Source organism: Heterodontus francisci, chromosome 33, assembly GCF_036365525.1.
Source record: "Heterodontus francisci isolate sHetFra1 chromosome 33, sHetFra1.hap1, whole genome shotgun sequence".
Taxonomy (NCBI): Eukaryota; Metazoa; Chordata; class Chondrichthyes; order Heterodontiformes; family Heterodontidae; genus Heterodontus; species Heterodontus francisci.
This window is the reverse complement of record NC_090403.1, coordinates 52141469-52154318: the sequence shown is the minus strand read 5'-3', so window position 1 is coordinate 52154318 and position 12850 is coordinate 52141469. Positions and strand designations below refer to the sequence as shown.

General features: G+C 42.3%; 1 protein-coding gene across 8 annotated transcripts in view; it reads right to left on the bottom strand.

Annotated features, from left to right (window-relative positions):
- Nucleotides 1–12850, bottom strand: part of LOC137348206 (SRC kinase signaling inhibitor 1-like) — a 348246-nt gene that overhangs the window by 251112 nt on the left and 84284 nt on the right. The window lies entirely within an intron of this gene.

The window sequence follows — 12850 nt, the reverse complement described above, 5'->3', positions numbered from 1 at the left end:
CACCGCCCACCCCCCCATTCCCTGACTACCAGGTGACCTGCTCTCTGCCTTCGATCAATGTCTTGTTGCACCCAGTATGGTCTGTGCGGGATCCTAATTTATATATTTGAGCAGCTTCTTGCTCGAAATGCATGGGCTTTGGTCTGTTTTACCTACATTGAAGGTGCTATAGTAATACAAGTTGTTGTTGTAAGTTTCCAAGAGCTCTCAGCTTTGCTCTGTGCATTCATGGTGCACATTTTTTTTTAAAGAATTTTCAAACAGAAACTTTTGCTCTATGTTTAGTACTGTACTGAGAGCAAGTTAAAGTGAGCAACCCGGGAGAAAAAAAATTGTACGTATTAAAAATATTGGAGAAAGATTAAAAAAAGGTTTTTTAACTGGATGGGACAATTGGTGGCCAGAGATCATGTGATGAAATCTCCAGATAAATGTCCACAGTTGGCAACCCTACTACAGCATGGCCATGGGCCACATTGTTAAATTATAATTGGAGCCAGTGGGACCATATTTGCAAGTTTTAATGCTGGAGCATATAGGAAACAGCGATCACATATCACAAATATCATTAGCTTTAAAATACCTATGGAAAAGATCAAAGAATAATCAAATGTGAAAATACTCACTGGAGGGGGGCTAATTGCAGAGAGTTGAAAGAGGATCTGGGCTAGGTGGATTGGAATCAAAAACTGGCAATATAGTAAACGAGCTATGGTAGGCTTTCAAAGAGGAAATGCTTCAGGCATGAAATAGACACATTCCCAGGATGGGGAAAGGAAGGGCATCCAGAGATAGAGCTCCCTGGATGACTAAAGTTAGAGAGATCAAAATGTAAAAGAAAAAAAAAGGGGCTGATGATAAATATAAGGTTCAGATAGTAGAGCATGATGCTGAATACAGAAAGTACAAAGGCAAAGTGAAAATGGAAATAAGAGGAGCAGTGACAAAGTATGAGAATAGATTAGTGCGTAACATAAAAAAGCAACCCAAAAGTCTTAACATACATAAAAGGGTAGTCAAAGGTAGGTTGAGGCCAAAAAGGTGATCTGTAGGAGGCAGAGAGCATGGCTGAAGTACTAAATGAGTACTTTGCATCGGTATTCAGTAAAGAGAATGCTGCCAATGTCACAGTAAAGGTGGAGGTCATAGAGAAATTGGATAGGATAAAAATAGGTTAAAGATGAGGCACTTAAAAGGTTGGCAACGCTCAAAGTGGAAAAGTCAGCCAGTCTGGATGGGGTACATTCTAGTTGCTGAGGGAAGTAATGGTGGAGATAGCAGAGGCTGTGGCCACAATATTCCAATCCTTCTTAGGGATGGGAACGGTGCCACAGAACTGCTGGATTGCAAAATGTTACACCCCTGTTCAAAAAGGGAGAGATGGACAATTCTGCCAACTACAGGCCAGTCCACCTGACATCTCTGGCAGAGAAACTACTAGAGACAATAATCTGGGCCTGCATGGATTTGTTAAAGGCAAATTGTATTTGACTAACTTGACTACACTCTTTGATGAAGTAATGGAGTGGATTGATGAGGGTAGTGCAGTTGATATCTATATGGACTTTTAAAAGACATTTGATAAAGTACCACATAATAGATGTGTTAGCCAAATTGAAGCCTATGGGAGTAAAGGGACATTGACAGCCTGGATACATAATTGGCTGAGAAACAGAAAGCAGAGAGTAGTGGCAAACAGTTGTTTCTCAGACCTGGAGGAAAGGGTTTCCCAGGGGTCAGTATTAGGACACTGCTCTTTTTGATATATACTCGTGACCTGGACCTGGGTATACAGGGCGTAATTTCAAAATTTGCAGATGGCACGTGATGCGGAAATGTAGTGAGGAGGGTATGGCTAGGAGGACACAGACTGGTGAAATGGGCAGACTCATGGAAGATGTCACTCAATGCAGAGAAATGTGGTGATTAATTTTGGTAAGAAGAACGAGGCGAGACAATGTAAAATAAATAGTACAATTTTAAAATAGGTGCAGGAACAGAGGGACCTCGGAGTGTGTGTGTGCACAAATCTTTGAAGGTGGCAGGCCAAGTTGAGGATGCTGTTAAAAGGCATCCTGGACTTTATAAACAGAGGTATAGAATTCAAAAGCAAGGACATTACGCTAATCATCTAGGGCGGCACAGTGGCGCAGTGGTTAGCACCGCAGCCTCACAGCTCCAGCGACCCGGGTTCAATTCTGGGTGCTGCCTGTGTGGAGTTTGCAAGTTCTCCCTGTGTCTGCGTGGGTTTCCTCCGGGTGCTCCAGTTTCCTCCCACAGCCAAAAGACTTGCAGGTTGATAGGTAAATTGGCCATTATAAATTGCCCCTAGTATAGGTTGATGGTAGGGGAATATAGGGACAGGTGAGGATGTGGTAGGAATATGGGATTAGTGTAGGATTAGTATAAATGGGTGGTTAATGGTCGGCACAGACTCGGTGGGCCGAAGGGCCTGTTTCAGTGCTGTATCTCAAAATCTAAAAAAAAATCTATAAATCTAAAGTCACTGGTTAGGCCCCAGCTGGAGTACTGTGCCCAGCTCTGGGCAGCACCCTTTAGGATGAATGTCAAGGCCTTGGAGAGAGTGCAGAGAAGATTTACTAGAATATTACCAAGGATGCAGGACTTCAGTTATGTGGAGAGACTGGAGAAACCTGGGTTGCTCTCCTCAGAGCAAAGAAGGTTAAGAGGAGATTTAATAGAGGAGGTGTTCAAAATCATGAAAGGTTTTGAGAGAGTAAGTAAGGAAAAACTGCTAGAGTGGCAGAGGGGTTAGTAATCTGAGGACAGAGATTTATTGTAATTGGCAAAAGAATCAGAGGAGAAACTAGGAGAATTTTATTTTTTTTAGTGAGTTGTGATGATATGGAATGTGCTGCTTGAAAAGGATGGTGCAAACAGATTCAATAATGACTTTCAAACGGGAATTGGAGTTTGCAAGTTTTCCCTGTGACCACATGGGTTTTCGCCGGGTGCTCCGGTTTCCTCCCACAGCCAAAGACTTGCAGGTTGATAGGTAAATTGGCCATTGTAAATTGGCCCTAGTGTAGGTAGGTGGTAGGAGAATGGTGGGGATGTGGTAGGGAATATGGGGTTAATGTAGGATTAGTACAAATGGGTGGTTGTTGGTCGGCACAGACTTGGTGGGCTGAAGGGCCTGTTTCAGTGCTGTATCTCTAAATAAAAAAAAAAGCAATGGATAAATACTTGAAGGGGGAAATTTTGCAGAGTCATGGAAATGGGCAGGGGAGCGGGACTAATTGGATAGGTCTTTCAAAGAGCTGGCACAGGCACCAAGGGCCGAATGGTCCCCTTTGGTGTTGTATGGTATAATCTCAGCAAGAACGGAGTGCCTTCAGGAGACAAGAGGAGCAACTGCAAACATTAATTAAAATAACATTTAAAACACCACACCCTTCTCCATTACAAGTTCAAGGTCTGATAATTAGATGATTAAAATCTCCAGCAGACAAGAGTCCTTCCAATAAGTTGGGGGAGAGGCCATTCATAACACAAATTTATGGAGTAATTATTCAGATAGATATATTAGAATTGGACAACAGCTCATGAAAAGGGATACTGTTGCTTGCAGTGATATATTGCTCAATCAGTTCTTCATAAATAGGACAGTAATAACGAGGGTGACGTATAAGTCAGGAATACAATGCTATAAACTTGTATCATTACTGATCCATCACAAGACCTACACAAAGGAAAGAAACTCAACCCAAACAAGCAACAGGCTAAATGGTTAATCTAATTTACAGTCCAAAACCACAAGTGTGATCACTGTGAATTAACCTGAGAGACTTTTTATAATACTTTAAATGAGCTCAGGAGACACCAAGATGCTTCATAGCAAATTTGTTTTTTTAGTGTCGTCACTGTTATAATGTAGGAAATGTGGCAGCCAATTGTGCTCAAAAAGGTCCCACAAAAAGCAATGTGATAATGACCAAATAATGGTCTAGATTTTGCTGTGAGTGGTGAGGAACGGCTTTTGCCAATCACCTCGCGTACAGTTGCTCACAGACTTTTCATAGGCTTGTCAGTGAAGACTTCCGGTTATTGACATCTATTACAGGGGACCTGTGGTGTCGTGAGCAGAACAAACAGCGGGGAGGCTCTTCAACCAATCAAATTGAAGATTATTCACTGAGACATGCAGACTGCAAAGCAGGAAGTAAAGCATGAACAACATTTGCATCTTTGTACAGGAAGCAAAATAAAAGTTGGGATATGCACATGGGATTAAGGGAGATATACACTTAAAAATCTGCATTTATTTCCTTCAGTGGAATGAGACTCCATACTTATAAAAATAATTTTTCAGCACCAGAGATTTGTTCAGCAGTAATTATCATTTATTACTCCAGAAGTGCATAAGCCTCAACTTTTTTTAAAAATAGTCCTTAATGCCAGACTAATGGGAAGTACCTCAAGTTTATGCCATTATAATGATGAATGTACAGATTGTATTGGCGAAGACTACAACAGCGCAGCCTATGGAGGAGCAGGCTGTCACTAACAGCAACTTTTGGATTTCCACGTTTAACTGTGCAAACGCGGACACTTGAAGTGGCTGACAATTTTACCCCATACTAACGGCAAGTGTTGGCAGACTTGCCGTTATTAGTACAAAAAAAACCCCCAGGCCATTCTCCTTTAGTGATGTTGGTTGAGAGGCAAATGTATTTGTCGGGACACTAGGGAGAACTTCCTTGCTCTTCTGACAGTGCAGCACTCCCTCCGTACTGTACTGGGAGTGTCAGCAAACATTATGTACTTAAGTGGGACTTGAACCCGTGACCTGCTGACTCAGAGGCAAGTATGCTACCCTTTGACACACAGTTAACATTGTATACAATGGAAACACCCTCTCTAAACTCAGGGTCAACCTGATTTAACTAATTCATTTATTTCCTATTTTTTAACATCCAAGTGTACAAACATGAAATTATAACTAATTTGCTCTTACCAGTTGACACTGACTGGCATCAGCATATATCGGAATTAACAGTCAAATTGGCTTATTTTATGCCAATGCCCATTTAGAAGTCATGGTTTAGTGCCTTATCGAACACGTCCTCAATATTAGTCAGGATTATGTGCTCAAGTCTTTGGAGTGCAGCTTGAACCCAAACCATTCTGACTCAGAGAGTATGCTTCCCACTGAGCTATGGCTGACACTCAAGTTACACATCACAGCTACCTCCACGATCCCCCACTGCACCCTCGGGTGCCTAGACTGGAGTGTTGGGATCCTCATTGTGGAGATGTCAGCCGTGGCTCAGCAGGCAGCACCCTTGCTTCTCAGTCAGAATGTTTGTAGTTTCAAAGCCCCACTCCAGAAACCTCAGCACATAAATCTAGACAAGCACTTCACTACTGAGTGACTGCTGCACCGTTGGAGATGCCGTCTTTCAGGTGAATGTAAAAGATCCCATATCACTATTTTGAATAAGACCAGGGGAGTTCTCCCCAGTGTCCTGGTCAATAGTTGTTTCTCAACAACAGTACTATTACTTGTGGGAGCTTGCTGTGCACAAATTGGCTGCTGGGTTTCTCCACATTACAAAAGTACTTCATTGGCTGTAAAGCGCTTTGGGAATGTCCTGAGGCCACAAAAAGCGCTATATAAATGCAAGTTCTTTCCTTCTCTGTGGCCATGGAGGGTACTGGGACTCAATCCAATCTTGTTCCCATATATTCCGACATGGGTAAATGCAATGCAAAGTTCCATCGTCTGAAATTTCTGTGTTGTATTTTGTACACGCAAAACTTTAGATCGACCAAAACATTTCAGATTTAAACAGTGACTTCAGGTATCTGTATTCTTAAGAGCTGTTTCGCCTTTGTGCAGAATTAAAGACAGTACAACAATACAGTCGAGGGAGAGCTACATTTCTTTGGCCACTGTCTGGACCAGCTGATCTCCTGGAAGGAAGTCATTATATGTGCTCACACGGAAGGCAGCAGTTACGGGTTAGCTGCTTCACGTCTCTCTCGAGATAAGGAGGCCCAAAAGAAAAGAAGAAGCTAATTGCATTGGAAACTCCCTCAAGTCTTTGAAACATTAAATGCATGCAAAATTTACAGATGTCTCGCTCAGGGGCTGTTCTCAAATATAATAGATAGATAAGTGAAAAGCAATACAAACCCCAAATATATCTGGAATTATGTTTGAATGGCACACTTAATAAATAACACAGCTGCCTGCCTGGTGATAAAGTGCCATTTGTTTTCTGACTGTTGGCCTCCAACACAAAGCAAGACAGGAATTATATCTGAGCACTGGTCCCGAGATGTTCAGTTTGCTGGTTTCCATGTTGTGCCACTGGGAGACACTATTTGGGTCTGAAGCACCATTACAACATTAATCAATAACGCAGTTAAAAGATTCTGAAAAGGGCACCAAGGTCTTGGACCTTTCATTTGGGATATTGGAACAGGAGGAGGCCATTGAGCCCTTGAACCTGTTCTGTCATTCAGTTAGATCATGGCTGATCTGTATCTTAACCCCATTTAACTGCCTTATCCCTTGATACCCTTACCTACCAAAAACCTACTGATCTCAGTCTTGAAAATTTCAATTGACACCCCCCACAACCCTATCAGCAGCCACAGGCATTTGAGGCAAGAGAGTGCCAGATTTCCATCACCCTATGCATGAAAAAGTGCTTCCTGATTTTGCTCCTGAAAGCTTTTCTCTAATTTTGTGTCCAGTTACACAGCTTTGAAGTATTGTGCAAGTCAAATATTGCATTTCCAATTATTTGCTGTGTTCTTTTGCTTCTGTGTATAGTTCTTGCAAATAAATCCAACTACTAGTTTTAACCTGAACAACAGTGTTTGGTGTGTGCCGTTTTTTACTTTTCAAACTGGAGATGAGCACTTGATAGGGGTGGCTCACACAATCGTCAATGCAGAGTGTAATAAGTTTATTAACAACCCTTTAAATCAGTTACTCCCTCATTACATGCATGAGGATGCGACTTTCAGATCACGAGAGGTTTGGGTCTGCTCATGGAAACCAATGTTTCTGCGATCATGATTAGCAAGGGAGACAGCATGAATTGTAATCGACATTAGATAGCGATCATGAATGGGAACCTAGCTGATTTTCTAACCCCTCTCTAACCCAGGGTCACTAAGGCCATCTGTAACTTCTCAAACATCCACAATCAATGCCAAGGGATTTAAGAATTCAATATTAGCCTGGGAAAAACAAAATCAAATAAAACAAACAAGTAGAAGAGAACTGTTGAGGCCTCCATCTGTTAGAGAACCTGTCTTGTTGATGAATGAGCCAGTGTTAATCTTCTGTTTATACGGAGAATTGAATGGATCTAAGGAGTTTGTAGTGATCGTACTGTTTACGCTGCATTAGCTATCAGAGGCTGGATGTTGGCTATACCAAGATGACACTTGAGCATAGGATAGAGCCAAGGTCTGAGGAGCTGGACTAAAGATGAGCATCAAGTCAGATTGCACTTGAATTACTTTGTTTCTTTGACGAAAAAACTTTGTAAAAAAAATGGACAGTTACAACAGTGTCAGCATGAATACATTCCCAAACCAGGTACAGTTTTAAGCAGCTCCAGGGTGAAGGAGTTCCATTATCCTTCATCAAGACCTCTGCAGTGCTCCAACTCTGGCCTCTTGTGCATCCCCCACTTCCTTCAGCCCACAATTGGCTGACGTGACTTCAGCTGCCAAGACTAAACTCTAATTCCCTCCCTAAACCTCTGTGTCACTCCTTCCTCCTTTAAGATGCTCCTTAAAACCTACCTCTTTCACCCAGCTTTTGATCACCTGCCATAATATCTCCTTATGTGGCTCGATGGCAAATTTTGTCTGATAATGGTCAGGTGAAGTACCTCGGGATGTTTTATTACATCAGGAGGCGTTATATAAATGCAAGTTATTGTTGTAGATCTCAATGGGGGTAGACGTAGAAAGAAAAATAGCTGCAAATGTAATAAGAATAGAAAATGCTGGAAATACACAGGATTGCAAAGAGGAAAGATATCACCCAACATCCAGCTCCTTGCATTTTTACCTTTAAAACCTCATTCAATCCATTGAAAAGTTGGAGCTGGGTCCATGTAGTAATATCACCATTCCCACATTTATACTCGCTCGTGAACAGAACTTCATTTACAGGTTGAAGTTCTTGAACATGCAGGGAAGTTTATGCACCCCACCAGTTTACAGTGGAGTCGTACTTTACCCTGACATACGGGGTCCCCATTAGTGCTGTTCCCTGATAATACCAACTGCACCCCTCCTGCACCCCCCGAAAATTGTTACAACCAACCCATCAAATTGTACCTTGGTTTTTATTGATAATCACCGAATTTTACTCGAAGCTCATCACAGGTATTCTCTGTTCAACCCTAGTGGAATATTTTCACTTACCACCTTAGAATTCTGCTTTGTTTATCGCATAAACTAATTTTAACACCAACTGCGCATCAATGAATTTTGGTCTGGAGACAGCATTATTTAAACAGAGATCAAGGGTGGGGTGCGTGGGGTAGGGGGTGGGGGTGAGACAACCTTGTGAAAGGAGACAGTGCAGCAGGGATGCAGGCAGCGCAATAACATCTTAAGATAAATAAGAACCTTCCCTTTTATCCCTCAAGCCCCATTTAAATGAACACAGAGCACAAAGAATGGTGACTTCAGTGCCTGAGCAGACCCACACTGTTCATGCAGAGCACATGCAGAAATGGCTGCACAGAAGCGGTACTGACCTTGAAACTCCAATAGTTTGACTGCAATGGTAAAATTAATAGATGAGTTATTGGTTAGATTATCAGTAATGTATTAAGGCATGAATTTCTGAAATTAAACCCATTAAAATGATTAAAAAGTTGTGGAAGGGGGAAAAAAAAGCTATTGGTCACTTCTCTCTCCCTTCAATCTGTTTTTTTTGTGCCTTCAGTAATAAAGGCATTTACTCCTGTTGAGCAACACATCACTGGCAGCAGCACCTTCTGCACTGTTTATGAAGTGATTGTAAATGGTGAGGTTATTTAACCATGGGGGACAATCACAGCTGAGCCCACTCCTGTCTCACCCATATCCAAAAACATGTGGGGGCTTTGCTGCAGGAAATCACTCCACAGTGATCAGGAGCAGTAACCCTGCCTGATGTTTGCTCCCGCCGCCCTTTTTAGCCTCGAGGCTCTGAGGCCAACACTGCCCCAGCTGAGATCAGTTTAATGTAGCACAGGCTGGGGTCAGTCGAAGCTGTGTGGCTTGCTCCCATACTGGACCATGCTCTTCACAACTAAGCCACTGGGGGAGCTCCTGTCCCTCATATTTGCAATGATGCCAGAAAAATTCACTGGATGTTGTATTTCCATATGATTTACATCATTGCATTAAGTGCTTACAGAAAAGAAGACTGTGAAATACTTTTACATGAAGGCAGCTCTCCTTTAAATAAAGTTCCTTAATGTTCTTGTTGTTGCCAGTTTTAATTAAAGTTCTGCTGTGACATCAAGCTGGCCCAGAAAGGACAAGGCGCTCACAGGCTCCACCTCCTCTCCATAACTGTCAAGGCACAAGTGACATACTAGGCCCCCATCTGCCATGAATGAGGCATATTAATTTTGTCATGAACATGGATTTTAAACTGTTACTGGAGTGAAGAAAGGACTTGTTAAACAGATATGCCGTGGCTGGAAAAAAACATTTACATACCAACAGACATCAAAGGTGAGGAAGCGTATTCCAGGGTCTGCTAAGGAGGATACAATCCACAAGGGCCAGGACTGGTTAGACCAGCTGGTCACATGACTAACTGGCTGTTCCAGGGTTTTCTTTTGAACTGGCCACAGAGAGTTTGAAGAGAATGTCTGTTTGCTCCTGGACTGAGAATATCTCTCCTGTATGCTCCCATCTCTTTCTCACAAGCCTCTGAATCCACTGAAGACACATGAACCCCAAGAGAGAGAAGCCTCCTACAGCAAACGTTTAAGAATAATGGACCCCAATGACAAGCAGGATCTACCTGCAATCAAGGACTCTACAGTGAGCTCGAAGAACCATAACAACAACTCTTCAGATATTGCCTCAAACTTTTCCACTTTATTTTTCTTCTGCTCTTTACTGTCTCTATTTGCATGTGGATATCACATATGCATACTAGCGTAGGCGTGTCATGTATCTGTAGGCGTCAGCGGAATTAGAGTTTAAGTTTAATAAATTTAAACTTTTCTTCTTTAAACCTAAGAAAGCCTGTTTGTGCTGGTTTCTTTGCCTTATAATTGGAAAGCGGTGAACAAGGATTCACCAAGGGGGAGCTGAAAACATGGTGTGTTTAAAATTAAACCCTGTTACAGTAAGACCAGATGAAGGCTGAAAGGGAACCCTTGACCCCTTTCTCACCTGGTCGTAACAATAAGCAACATTTTGCAAATGATTCCCCTCTTTGCTCAGAATTTTTGCTTTTTGAAACCTCCCTTGTTTTAAGTTTTGCACTTGATTTGACCAGCTTCTGTGTATAAGGAATGTCTCAAAATACGTCTGAATCTTCGAAAAAAAAGTTAACGCTAACGATCAGTAAGGCAACAGAAAGGAATTTAAATCAAGGCCTTAACTATTCACTCATTAATAAACACATAAATTGAAGGCTAATTTTAATATGGCGGGAGGGGGGCGGGGGGAATTTGTTTTTGTTTTAAAGCCCAAAAGTCTTTTTCTGTGACAATTCAAATCTTTGAGTCTGTCACAAAAGAAGCCTCATTAAAATAATGATCCACAGTGTCAATACACTGGCGGGCAATTTAATCCCACTCTAAAATACCAAAAGCATACGGCCTTCCTGCTACTCAGAATTGTTGACTGATGTAGCCCTCCATCCCTGATTAGCATAATTTGGACTACACTTAAGTAGCTTACGGTTACAAAGTTCTGTGCCTTTGTGAATGGATGAATGCAGATTTCCTGCTGCTGCTATCCGACTGAGAAAATCTAAATCGATTCAGTGTGTCAGTCATGTCTGATGGAGATTCTGGAGAGGTAGCAAGCTAACCCTAACCTCTGAGTCAGAAGGTTGGGAGTTCAAGTGCCACTCCAAAACCTTGAGTCCATATCCAAGCTGACACGGGAATGGTAGCATAGTGGTTGCATTACTGGACTGGCAGAGGGAGGGGGAGGGGGTGCAGTTGGATTTAGTAACAGATCAAAACTTCCCCAAATGTTACCTGAACACAGTCACGCTCACATCTAATTCCTTCAGTGCTGGGCCATAGCCCTTGGAACATCTGGAATCAATGCTTGAAACAAACAACCTCCTCCAGTCCCACAACCCTCTGAGTTCCACCAATTCTGGCCTCTTGAGCATCCCGGATTTTAATTGCTCCAGCAGTGTCGGTTGTGCCTTCAGCTGTCCAAGCCTCACGCTCTGGATTTCCCTCCCTAAACCTCTCTTTCCTCCATTAAAACCCACCGTTTTGACCAACCTGTCCTAATGTCTCCTAATGTGATTCTGTGCCAAAACTTGTCTGATTACACCGTGAAGCACTTGGGTGTTTCACTACATTAAAGGCACTTTATAAATAGAAGTGTTTTTATAATTGGCTGGATTGTGGGAGAGGAACAGGACAATCTGGACACATCGTCTCCAGCATTCCCTCAACAAGGAGATGGAATGTTATTCCAGTGTGGCACGGTTGCTGTGTGAGTCCCTCACACGTTTTACTACAATGTAGTGATTCAGAGGACTTGCTGCTGAACTTTTCCCTAATTGTAGCAATATTGAGGGTTTTTCTTTTAAAAAGAAAATAATTAGCTGGCAATACATTTAATCAGATGAATGAAGTGTTCAATGTGTTATTTCACTCATTTAAATTGCAGAGCTTGTGATTTTAATCAGTATTTCAAAATGAATGTTTTCCATAGATCCACGGAATTTTTCAGCACTGTAGGAAGACTTTCGGCTCATTGTGTCTGTGCTGGCTTTTTTCCAGAGCATCTGAAACAGTATAAAATGGATGGTTGATGGTCGGCACAGACTCGGTGGGCCGAAGGGCCTGTTTCAGTGCTGTATCTCTAAATAAATAATAAATAAACCCCCACCCCCTCTGCATAAAATACTTCTTGAAAAACTGATCAAAGCCAAGATATCAAGAGCTCTGGTCCTTTCCCTGCTCCAACTTGTACCTCAAACAATCCCCGGACAAAAGGTTTCATAGAGTGCGAGTTGTTAACCTCAGCAATCAATGTTGTTAGATGGAAACAGTACTGGGGGAGGAAAGGGGCAGGTGTGTGGTTTGTTCCATGTCTGTGGTGGGTCACAGTGACCTGGGTGGAACTAATGCTGATTAGGAGCAGTTTACTGCCAGAGTTTTCCGAGCCAGTGTCAGAATTCAGATTCCGCAAAACTAGGCCTGTTGCTTATTCACTGGGGAGTGCTGATGTAAGCTAGCTTAACATTATTAAAAGCACTAGGCTGCAGAAAGACAGACTTGCATTCATATAGCCCCTTTCATGACCTCAAGATGCCCCAAAGTGCTTTACAGCCAAATTAAGTCATTTTGAAATGTAGTCACTGTTATTAAGTAGATGGTCCCTGGGATAGAGAGGTGTCAGAAGCCAGTCTTTCTTAATTTCTTCCTCCCTTGATCAAGCTCATAGCCACAGTGTAAGGCCCTCCCACCATACTATACCGAAGGACTGGAAACCGTGTAAAGCCCCTCGGGCTGTATGCACTAGAGCATGTTTGGCATGAAATGGAAATGTACATTGTAAATATAATCTGTAATGCAAGTCTAGTGAGGCACCTCGTGTACTGTATTGTAAGAAACAGATCTGTATTGTACTTTACGTAGTGTCC